The sequence below is a fragment of the Schistocerca piceifrons genome, chromosome X (assembly GCF_021461385.2).
Source record: "Schistocerca piceifrons isolate TAMUIC-IGC-003096 chromosome X, iqSchPice1.1, whole genome shotgun sequence".
Lineage (NCBI taxonomy): Eukaryota > Metazoa > Arthropoda > Insecta > Orthoptera > Acrididae > Schistocerca > Schistocerca piceifrons.
This window is the reverse complement of record NC_060149.1, coordinates 127,436,810-127,449,276: the sequence shown is the minus strand read 5'-3', so window position 1 is coordinate 127,449,276 and position 12,467 is coordinate 127,436,810. Positions and strand designations below refer to the sequence as shown.

Here is a 12,467-nt window from a genome sequence, read left to right as displayed (position 1 = left end):
AAGTACACAATTCGGTGGCGAGTATACAACTGAGCGGCGAATACAGAACTGTCCTAGCGCTCGCGGCTCCAGCGCTTAAGAAGCCAGAAGCCAGCGGTGGCGCGCGCAGACTTGCGGCGATTTGCTGTCTCGCTGGCGCTGCTTATGCGGACGGCGTCCGGACTTTGATACTGCCAACCTTTTGGCAGCTGGCTCGGGTGGCATTACTGGCTAGGACATAACAGATGTGATAATCACTCCCAAAAAAGTGATGAAAACATAAGAGTTTGTCACATAAACTGCAACAAATGAATGCAACAGTTTCACAGTCGCACAGTTTTTCCTGTGTTCTGTCTAAACATATGTTTTTAACGTTTTCAAATTTTTCCGTGCGTAGACCGTGAAATCCTGCATACTGTCCAAGCATATCTGAACATGTCCTGGAATTTTGGAGAGCGAAGTTGATTATCTGTGAGTGCCTGAACTTTGATAATTGTCCGAAAATAAAAAAAAATGAAACTTTTCACTCGAGGGAAGACTTGAACCAAGGACCTCTCGTACCGCAGTTGCTCACGGTAACCACGGGACCAGGGCTTTCTTGAGCTCAGAATTTTCTGTTATGTTGCCTATCTTACGCATGGACTACTCATTCTGTATATTTTGTGTGGTGTCACCGCCAGACACCACACTTGCTAGGTGGTAGCCTTTAAATCGGCCGCGGTCCGTTAGTATACGTCGGACCCGCGTGTCGCCACTATCAGTGATTGCAGACCGAGCGCCGCCACACGGCAGGTCTAGAGACACTTCCTAGCACTCGCCCCAGTTGTACAGCCGACTTTGCTAGCGATGGTTCACTGACAAACTACGCTCTCATTTGCCGAGACGATAGTTAGCATAGCCTTCAGCTACGTCATTTGCTACGACCTAGCAAGGCACCATTATCATTTGCTGTTTATCTTGTGATGCATGTACCGTCAGACCGATGTTCACCAATTATGGATTAAAGTTAAGTATTCCAACAGATACGTACTATTTTTGCTAGTCTCATATCCCTGACCTGTTCCAGACCTCACGCCATCCTGCGTGAGCTTAAACGCGTGCCTTTCGGCTACCCGTCATTGTGGATTGGCTGTCTTGTCAGTCCACAACAAATTGGCGACGCGCTAAATCGCTTTTGTACCAAAACTGTTGCCCTGATTTACTTGTGTCATGGCTTCGCCACAATCTCCAGATGTACTGTTCGAATTTTATCGCTTGCAGAATCAGCAGACGCAGGCCTTACTGGATGCACTTGGACAGCTCGTCCAGGGTCAACGTGCAATGTAAAACGATGCGGCGGCCGTCGCTCCACCACTCACGCAGCCACAACACGCAGTTGCACCACCTTTTCGTCCTTTTGATGCGGCACTGGAAAGCTGGACGGAGTGGTCACGCCAATTTGGATTCCATCTCGCCGCCTACAGAATTCAAGGTAATGAGCGGCAACCCTTTCTCCTTTCTGCCGGAGGCGTCCAGACGTACCGTGTGATAGTGAAATTATTTTCCCGACGCGACGTAGCAACTCTGTCCTACGACGAAATTTTGTCTGCATTAGATGCATATTTCAAAGAATCAGTCAATGTAGTTGCAAAAAGGTATACCTTCTTTCGTACAAAACGTACGACAGGTCAGACTAATAGGGAGTGGGTTGCAACTTTGCAAGGCCTTACTAGGGATTGTGCTTTTGAGTGTCAATGTGGACTCCCTTATTCAGATACTATGGTACGTGATGCAATTGCACAGAACGTTTCTGATGTTCGTATATGGGAACAGATTTTGAAACTAGTCAACTCCTCCCTTCAACAGGTGATGGACATATTGGATTGGCAGGACACACTTGACTGTGCTCAGGAATCATTTGAAACTTCACCGGCCGTGTGTCACATTAACCGGCCCGCCGGGCGCGCTGCACGGAACAGTAAACAGCCCTCACGCCCGTCCGCGCAGATGCCGCCAAGCTCTCCGCCATGTGTGCCGCGCCAGCAAGCAAATGCAGTGCTCAAATCATGCCCGCGGTTTGCTACTAGACATTCGCGTGAAAATTGTCCGTCACGCCAAGCTATTTGCTTTTTCTGTCATAAACGAGGACATGTTCAAAGTGTTTGCCAGAAAAAGCTCCGATCGGACACTCACAACCATTCCAGACCCTTTGCTTCGCGCCGGAATCGGAATCGAACCCAGAATACTCAGGCTCGTGAAGCTTCGCCCATGGAAATTCATGTAGTTCATTCCACTCCGCCCAGTGCCACTCTCTCTAACAGTGACTGTGTTCGTCCCACAAATAGTGTGCGTCGACATCGCTGGAAATCCCGTCAAGTCGCAAGTGATTCTATACCAGTGTCAGTTCACGTTGCACGAGACAGTCGCTCTTGTCGTCAGCAGGACAATAAACTTTTTGTAGACTTGGACCTTAATGCCAACATGATACCATTCCAGCTCGATGCCGGAGCTGCAGTTTCTTTGATCAATCAAGACACGTACAAACAGCTTGGCACACCTCCGTTGCGTGCCGCAAATGTTAAGCTCAGTAGTTATTCAGGACAAGCAATCCCTGTGTGAGGACAGTGCAGCCTTCTAGCAACATACAAAGGACAAACAAAACTTGTGTCATTGTACGTCCTTCGTTCTTCTTCTGCAGTGAACTTGGTTGGTTTAGATTTATTTCAGTTGTTTAACTTGTCTATAATAAATCAAGTCCTATCAGTGAACCAATCTGTGCCTTCAGCCAGTGTTTCTCGTCTATGTGAAGAGTTTGCAGACATTTTTGCACCGGGCCTTGGTTGCACTAAGCACTATAAAGCACATTTGGAACTGAAAGTAAACGCGCATCCGAAATTTTTCAGAGAGCGCAATGTTCCCCACACATTGCGTGACGAGGTCGCCAAAACATTACACGATTTGGAATCACAAGGTGTGATTGAACGTGTTCTCTCTGGGCATCACCCTTAGTAATTTTGCCAAAACCTTCCGGAAAATTGAGACTTTGTGTGGACTTCAAGGCAACAGTGAATCCCCAACTAGTGACTGCAACTTTTCCTTTACCCCGCCCGGAAGATCTTTTTGACAAACTGTGTCCAGGTACATATTTTTCGAAGTTGGACCTTGCAGATGCGTACTTGCAAATACCGGTGGACGATTTAAAAAAAAAAAAAAAAAAAAAAAAAACGTCTGCTTTCAGCGACGGTGCCGTCCGGTCAACGCCCTGGGGACCCATCTACTGGCTCGCCTCAGCCCCAGGTGTTACCGACGCTGCCTTCCATTTTGCCCCGCGCCGCCGCCGCCGCCGCCGCCTGTTCTCCCGCCGGCGACGCCCGCAATGGACGCGTCGCTGCAACCGCCGGGCGCCTCCCTGGGTCACGCGCCGCCGATCGCTTCCCGTGACCAGCTGTCCTCCGACATGGAACTCTTGCCCGCTCCGGACCACATGGCGTCTTCGCCCGTCGGGTGCCCCGACCCGATGGAGGTCGACCCTTCGGCCCCTCCTGTCTCTCTACGGGCGCATACACCGCATGTTGGCGTGCACCCTGGACTAGGTTTTCAGGCGTTTCCTAGCTCCCCTCGGACCGAATGGCAGGGTGCGGGTGGCACAGCCTCGCCTGTTGTTAGGCTGCCCACCTCGTCGCATACGTCAACATGGGGTCCTCCCCACGGCGGGCGGAAGCCTTATAACACAATCGTACGCCGATTTGCGGGGGAGGAATGTGGTGTCACCGCCAGACACCACACTTGCTAGGTGGTAGCCTTTAAATCGACCGCGGTCCGTTAGTATACGTCGGACCCGCGTGTCGCCACTGTCAGTGATTGCAGACCGAGCGCCGCCACACGGCAGGTCTAGAGACACTTCCTAGCACTCGCCCCAGTTGTACAGCCGACTATGCTAGCGATGGTTCACTGACAAATTACGCTCTCATTTGCCGAGACGATAGTTAGCATAGCCTTCAGCTACGTCATTTGCTACGACCTAGCAAGGCGCCATTATCATTTGCTATTTATCTTGTGATGCATGTACCGTCACACCGATGTTAACCAATTATGGATTAAAGTTAAGTATTCCAACAGATACGTACTATTTTTGCTAGTCTCATATCCCTGACCTGTTCCAGACCTCACGCCATCCTGCGTGAGCTTAAACGCGTGCCTTTCGGCTACCCGTCATTGTGGATTGGCTGTCTTGCCAGTCCACAACATTTTGCTTATTTTTTTCATAGTTCCACTCAACTTCTTCCTGTTTTCTCGATTGATGTGTGTTCAGTTTTTTAAGGCCTATCCACTGTGCCAACTTATAACTAAATCTGAGGGGGTTGCGATGGGGAGGTTCCCTTGTAAGAACAACACATACACCCATGTCCGAGGGAGGACTAGAACCTCCGGCGGTAGGGGATAACTCAACAACTAAAAATTTTGACTCAGACCACTTTGGTTCTCAGGGGCTCAGTTACAACAGGCAAGATCTATATAGGTGAGTTCAGGTCATGCTCCCATGGTGCTTTACGCTGATAACCATGTTAGAACTTTGTACGACTATAGCAGGCAGTGTTTGTTTATAGTTTTCGTCAGTGAGAGTAAATTTCTGGTTTCGAAATGGGATGCTGGGCTGCACTGAACGGCAAAAGGGATCAGGCTATTTAGGTTTCCTACAGAAAAGAGTCGGAGAGCAAAATGGTTAGAAAACTGGAGGCGAGAGGAATGGAAACCAAATATACATTCCAAGTTGTGTGAGCTAAGTAATTAATCTGGTAACGCATTTACAGCAGTTGTTTATGCTCGATTTTAAGGACTCACGAGGTGATCAAAGCTAACAGAAGGAAGCTCCTAGACTGGAATGAAATTCCTGTAGAATTCAACGTTCGAAGTCCACCAAACCGTGCACTTCTAGTCGGAAATATCCCAAAGCAAGGACAGTGACCGAAGCAGACATTAATAAGGTGAGCAATTCATCCGCATTTTCGAGTTTTGTACATCTATGTTTGCAATAGGGAAGTTGTATTGTGATATGTGTAAACTATTAACAACTGCAGTCTATTGTTAGTCAGTTCAGTAGCATAAGGCATCGTTAGTTTGTGGTTGTGCCAAATTAACGAGTAGCGAAGCGAGCACTGATTAAAATTTTAGACACTCAGTAATTTGTATACATTCCTCGTGCTCAAAGGTTATTTCAGTGGCAATCCCCTGATTATTATTGCTGTCGTTGCGTGTGTTCTGTCAGCAATATGGATAGTGGAGCTTGATACGGTGTAATGTTGACAGCCGTACTTTATATATATTTTATACTGAAAAGACATTAGGCACAATCACTTCAGCTACTATGGATATTACTGTGATGTAATTATTTAAGATGTAAGTGTAATATTGTGTTGTGGAATGATGCCAACTACATGCAATATGTGGCTAAATTGCCGTATTACTTAAAATTGTGAGATGAACTGATACACAAATGTGATACTGGCTAGATAACGTTATTAAAATGGCTACTGAAAAGCTATTTCAGATTTAACTTCCATTTGATCATTTTTATTTATTAAATAATAGGGTTCCTTAACTATATATTTTCAGTCGCGGAAGTGATTACTATTTGCAGTTGCAAAACAAGAAGCTGAAAGCAGAGGTGAAGGTTTGTATGAATGCCAGTTTTGTTATTGAGAAAATTCGCAGGTCAGATATGTGTTCCAGTAAAAATATCACGATTTACATGCTACTGGATGGTGTATAGCCTAAATCACTCTTTTCTCTTCGTAGATAAAAGGGAGACAGACGAGAAAACTGCTATTGAGAGGAAGATGAAAATGTTTCTCCATCCAGACCACAAATATTATTTAGAAAAAATCCCTGCATCAGATGCCCATAAATGGTAAAATGAATCTGTAAGATTTGCCTTAAAAGTGAAATGTGCTGTTGGTACAAAGATCTAAGAAGTCTTGTGAAGAAAAAATTACCTGCTATCATCTGCAACAACACTGAGGAGGAGGACTGACACCTGTAAGTTTGCACAAGGCATTCAATGTGAGATTATCGAGTGGTTGGGCGTGAAACTTCACTCTGAAGGAGTGCAAATAAGTCTGAGTGTACGTATATTATATGAATTGAATATATAGGTTTCCATTGCATGTAAATTATTGGATGAGCAAATGGCTTATTACAAAACTGTTAAACTTGGTGGAGTAGTAAAACGAAATTACAAGATTTTTTACTATGAGTTATTGCTGCTACTACATGCCTACATGTGAACATGTTTAGTACTATTGTCATTTGTCACAGCTCACCTAGTCCCTTTTTTGTGCTGTACAGCTTATCTGTACCGCAAGTCATTTTCTGTATATAAGATTTTCTATGTTTGTAACATTTCATTCAGAGTTAACTTGATTCATCTGCTGTTTGTGTTTTTCTTTCTCTTTCCTACTGTCACTGTGTAATTTTTCAGCATATTCTCACATATTTGTGTTTTGGAACTACATATTTTCTTCACCTGTGGTACTTTAGGACGTTGCATGATGACGTGTGTATCTTTCTTGTTGTTGGTTCTTGTTATTGCGATGATAATATATTTTTGCAGTTCCTATGGAAATGTCACAAGATGTTGTTGATGCTCATCTGCCTGCAGATTTCAATATTAAGTCATCATTACTAGGCGAGGAATTGGTCTCTTGTTGTTTTCTGTTAAACATGCAATTTAGCGCCACTCATGAATAGGTAGTCTATTAAATAGCTTTGTAAATAGTGTTTACCTTACTTTTGTAAATTAGATCTGCAAAGCTGTAATGTACAGTTCGCAATAACCAATAGGCATTCCAATGAAAATTTGTATCAGTTTTGGAAAATTTTAGTATGAACTTGTTCTTATCCCACATCACTGAAAACTATTGTTTGAACTAAAACAGTTTAAAGCAAAATCAGAACTGAGTGGAGTGTACTAATTACTGGGACAAGCAGACTGTTGCCAGATATTGGCTAGAGCCATAAACTGTGAATTCTGTCCCTTAGGCAAAAGACAGTGCTTTCATCATTGCACTGACAATATTGTTTCTTGTATTTACGCTATAATTCTGTACACTGGGCTCTAATTTTTCTGTTATCCTTCCTTGTCTTCCAGTAATTCAGCTGCAGTAGTAATGGAGCTATTGTAGCGAGTATGTTTCCACTCTTTGCATTAAATGTGCACATGCTTGTAAAGAGGGATTGCTACTAATGAAATGCTACATTATGAATTATTTTCTAAATTTTTACCTGATACACATCTCTTAAGTCTGTGAAATGTACTTTTGTTCACTATGAGGACTGTAAAGATATTAATAACATAAAACTTCTAAGTTACATTCGAAGTTGCTTATTTATTAATATCTCGGGAACTAATCTCGTGCAAGTGTTCCCCTTTTATAAACATGAACACAAATTTTCCGACATTAAAGTTTTACTAACAATGTGTACCACATTTGCAGCTATTTATCCCAGTGCTGTACTAGCAAATGTGACAGCCACACCTCGATGGTGTGGATATTTCTGACGAAATTTTAAGTGTAGGTTTTCTTTTCTCCGAATAAATAACCAATACCGGCTTAATTTAATGTCCATGATTCATTTCACACTCCGAACAAAGCAATACTTACTACCAAAAGTAAGTATATTCTCTGTCAACGATGTTAGGTCCTACACTGCGTCGTCTGATTCAGCGCCAATATGGACGGCTACATAATGAACACTGGTGTTCCGACTTCTCTATATAGAGTATGTATCTTTATAATACGCACCCACGACAGCACCCTCTTCTTATTTGACGGGGGACTTCAGAGTAAAGTAATATCCAAACTTATTTCGAATCCAAACGGAGTGTTTCTCGACATGTGTTCCTTATCAACACTTTATCTACTAACAAGGGAACCTCCCCATCGCACCCCCCTCAGGTTTAGTTATAAGTTGGCATAGTGGATAGGCCTTGAAAAACGGAACACAGATCAATCGAGGAAACAGGAAGAAGTTGTGTGGAACTATGAAAAAAATAAGCAAAATATACAAACTGAGTAGTCCATGCGCAAGATAGGCAACATCAAGTACAGTATGAGCCGAGGAGCGCCGTGGTCCCGTGGTTAGCGTGAGCGACTGCGGAAAGAGAGGTCCATGGTTCAAGTCCTCACTCCAGTGAAAAGTTTACTTTTTTATCTTCGCAAAGTTATGATCTGTCCGTTCGTTCATTGAACGTCTCTATTCACTGTAATAAGTTTAGTGTCTGTGTTTTGCAACCGCACCTCAAAACCGTGCGATTAGTAGACGAAAAGACGTGTCTCCAATGGGAACTGAAAACATTTGATCGCAAGGTCATAGGTCAACCGATTCCTCCACAGGAAAACACGTCTGATATATTCTATACGACACTGGTGACGGCATGTGCGTCACATGACAGGAATATGTTGTTGACCCACCTAACTTGTACACTTGGCGAATGGGTAAAAAGGTTCTTCTACCTTGCCCGATTTAGGTTTTCTTGTGGATGTGATAATCACTCCCAAAAAAGTGATGAAAACATAACGGACGGACAGATAATAACTGTCTGAAAATACAAAATTAAAGTTTTCACTGAAAGGAAGACTTGAACCAACGACCTCTAGCTCCGCAGCCGCTCACGCTAACCACGGGACCACTGCGGCACGTAGCTCATATTGGCCTTGATCTTGCATATCTTGCCCATGGACTACTCAGTTCGTATATTTTGTTTATTTTTTTTTATAGTTCCACACAACTTCTTCCTGTTTTCTCGATTGATCTGTGTTCCGTTTTTCAAGGCCTATCCACTGTGCCAACTTATAACTAAATCTGAGGGGGGTGCGATGGGGAGGTTCCCTTGTAAGTACCCTCTACAACCGCTGGAAGCATGTAATAGGGATATACATATGGTGTCTCTCTTAAGAGCTGTCTGACGCATTTTCTCTTGTGTTTCAGCATATATTTGCAATTTCATTTTTTCGTTGAATAGCTGGATCGAGCCCAAACAAATAGTGCTCATCACGTCTTTCACGCGACGCCCAATGTCGATAGAAAGCGTCGGTTTATATCCCGTTTCAAACAAAATTATTTTTAAAGCGGTATTTTACGTGCCCCTTCGATAGAGCGCTGCCAGATTAGTCTAGTGCGATATTTGTTTTATCGCTATGTGTTAACAGGGACTGTAATACTCGAAGAATAACCAGTACTCCAGAGGCGACAGCACATTCCCTGGTCCGCGCTGGCCGTTACTGTCAACCATGCAGTGCTTCACAGAGGCTTTTGTGCTGCTGTGTATTCTTTGTGTTTCACTGTCGTTGCTGACACATATCGATAAAACGAATATTGGACTACACTGATTTGAGAGTGCTCTACCTAACGGTCAGGTAGAATTTCAGTTTAAAAATAATTTTGTTTATAATGCGAAACAAATCGTTGGTTTCTGTTGAGACTGGGCGTCACATGAAAGACATGTCGAGCAGTAATTGTTTGGGCTAACTCCAGTTACAAAATGCATAAATGGAATTGCAAATATCTGTCGAAACACCAGTGAAAATGCGCCTAAAGACTCTCACGAGAGACACCGGTTATACAAGGTGGACATCAATATAACCGACAAACTGCAGGGACGGATTCCTGACGAAATGGTAGAAGAAAGGTCCTATGAACATGCGCCGGAAATGCATCTTTGTCACGGTAGATGGCGCTGACGAATGACATTTCCTCTAACCACGTACCATGTGTGTGCCTTGTATGTTGTAGGCGGTAGGGATAGTAGCGGTTGTCGTGAAGGATACATATAATCGTCTCCAGAATGAGATTTTCACTCTGCAGCGGAGTGTGCGCTGATATGAAACTTCCTGGCAGATTAAAACTGTGTGCCGGACCGAGACTCGAACTCGGGACCTTTGCCTTTCGCGGACAAGTGCTCTACCAACTGAGCTACCCAAGCATGACTCACGCCCCCTCCTGCACACAGTTTTAATCTGCCAGGAAGTTTCATATCAGCGCACACCCCGCTGCAGAGTGAAAATCTCACTCTGGAAACATCCCCCAGGCTGTGGCTAAGCCACGTCTCCGCAGTATCCTTTCTTTCAGGAGTGCTAGTTCTGCAAGGTTCGCAGGAGAGCTTCTGTAAAGTTTGGAAGGTAGCAGGCGAGGTACTGGTGGAAGTAAAGCTGTGAGGACGGTGCGTGAGTCGTGCTTGGGTAGCTCAGTTGGTAGAGCATTTGCCCGCGAAAGGCAAAGGTCCCGAGTTCGAGTCTCGGTCCGGCACACAGCTTTAATCTGCCAGGAAGTTTCATATATAATAGTACTTTGGGTTACATCATGTTGGCGAACCATTTATCTGGTGCTTGTTCTAGAGTTCGTCTCAATATTCTCTAAAACCCGGTCCTCCAAATCTTGTGTACTCACAGTCCACCGCCTTCCTGCATGTTTGTCTGTCTAAAAGGACCCATAATCACACAAACGCCCAAAGGAAAGCTTGAAATGTTGTGTGATGTGGTGGGTGTCTGTGACGGTACTTCTTTTGTATAGCCGTGTTGTCTCCGAACCGTTTCCATCCGCTTGGCCGTGCACAAGTACCATCTCGGTATGCTCCCGACATAAATAGCGGACCAATCTGCTGCTTACAGTACACTTCGTCAATCACACAGCCTGTAACATACAAGGAACACACGGCACATGGTCAGAGAAACTGTCATTCATGGTAATGATGCATTTCTGGACACATGTTCATAGGTCCTTTTTTCCTTCATTTCTAGTCAGGAATCCGTCCCTGCAGTTTGTCTGTTTTATGAGTAATCACCGAGTACAGGGCGTCCATAATTAAAGTTATAGTTTCAAAACACTATAGAAATAGAACCACTGCTCAGAATGACGTTAAATTTGAGTAGCATATTACTGAGGCAGGGGTGAACGTCATGGAACAAATAAAAAAAATCTTATCAATAGATGGCGCTGTAAACGTCTTAACGTAGTTTGGGTCGGGTACAAATTGCAAATGAATCGCTATACTACGGCTATGGCTTGAGCTGTACATCACACCATCCGTATTGTTCAATGTGCATGACTGCACAAGTACGGCAATCAGCAGTTGTGACACTGTTAGGTAAGTAAGTCCATCCGTCACGGCAAGGTCATACGACATCCTGTGAGAAAATCGGTTATTAATTGTTCTGAGGCCAAAAACCGTATAAAAACAAAACGATATCGGTTATTAATTGTTCTGGAAGCCAAAAACCACATGAAAATGAATATCGGTTTCAAACTGTCGTGAGACGTCGCGAGATAAGTTCGGTATGCTGCCCGCCGTTTCCAGCCAAAAGCTGAAATCGAGAGACAGCGTGTTCCACAACAAATCGCTGTGCATCGGGGATACGTTTAGAATGCTAGAATGCGTTGCACCATGCGTGTCTTCAATTCAGCTACGTTTGTAATTGGAGCACTGAACACAAAATCTTTCAAATAACACCACAGCCAGAAGTTACGCGGATTAAGATCAGGTAATCTGGATGGCCAGGCTGTACGGCAATGACAACTGATAAGTCTAGCATTTCCGATATTCTTCTGCAATGTACGTAAGAGCGCCACCTTGCAGAAAAATAACCCTACCCATGCATCCACGCGTGGGTTGGGTTACAATGACTTTGGTGCGCAAAAACCTCTCAGACTGATTACCAGTGTCTGTACAGGTAACAAGACCCACAGGACTCATATTCTCGAAAAAATAGGCCCTATGATAAACGATGCCGTCAAATCGCACCACACAGTCAGCTTTGCAGAATGAAGTGGTACCGGTTTATGTGCGTGCGGATTTTCCTTTGCCCATATTCTGCAATTCTACGTATTGACGTGTCCTTGGAGACGGAAATGAACTTCGACTGTCCACGGAATGTTCCATGGCCATTCATTGTCCACTTCCACGCGAGCAAGAAATTCCAGGTGAACGTTTGCCTTACTAGCAGATGAGTGGGAAGCACCTCCAGAACATGAGTGATTTTGTACGGATAGCAATGGAGGACGTTTCGCAAAATTTTAAGCATCATGCTAGCAGGCATGTCCAACGTTTTAGCAATTCTCAGTGAACTGCATATTTGCACACAACTGCTCAACCCCTGCTGCAAAGCTGCGGCCACGTCTTCGACAGGTGTTGGATCAACTGCTTTCCTCTCTCTGCCACACAGAAATTAAAAAGAATCTGTCTTTTCGAATTTTTTATCGTTTCCTACAGATCCTTAGCTGATATTGGACCAGTGCCTTTTTTCATATCCTCGAGTGTCCGGAACATCGGCAGGGCTACTGGTACACAGTCACCGTTCTTGTAAAAGAGCTTTATCAGCAGCGTACAGTCCTTCATGGAGGCAGTCAAATGTTCAAATGTGTGTGAAATCTTATGGAACTTAACTGCTAAGGTCATCAGTCCCTAAGCTTACACACTACTTAACCTAAATTATCCTAAGGACAAACACACACAC

At 44.2% G+C, this 12,467-nt stretch overlaps 1 non-coding gene across 1 annotated transcript; it reads left to right on the top strand.

The window, feature by feature from the left end:
• Positions 1–10,189: 10,189 nt before the first annotated feature.
• Positions 10,190–10,264, top strand: Trnas-cga. The gene has a single exon. It is a non-coding gene; the product is annotated as a tRNA-Ser (tRNA).
• The last annotated feature ends 2,203 nt before the right edge of the window (positions 10,265–12,467 follow it).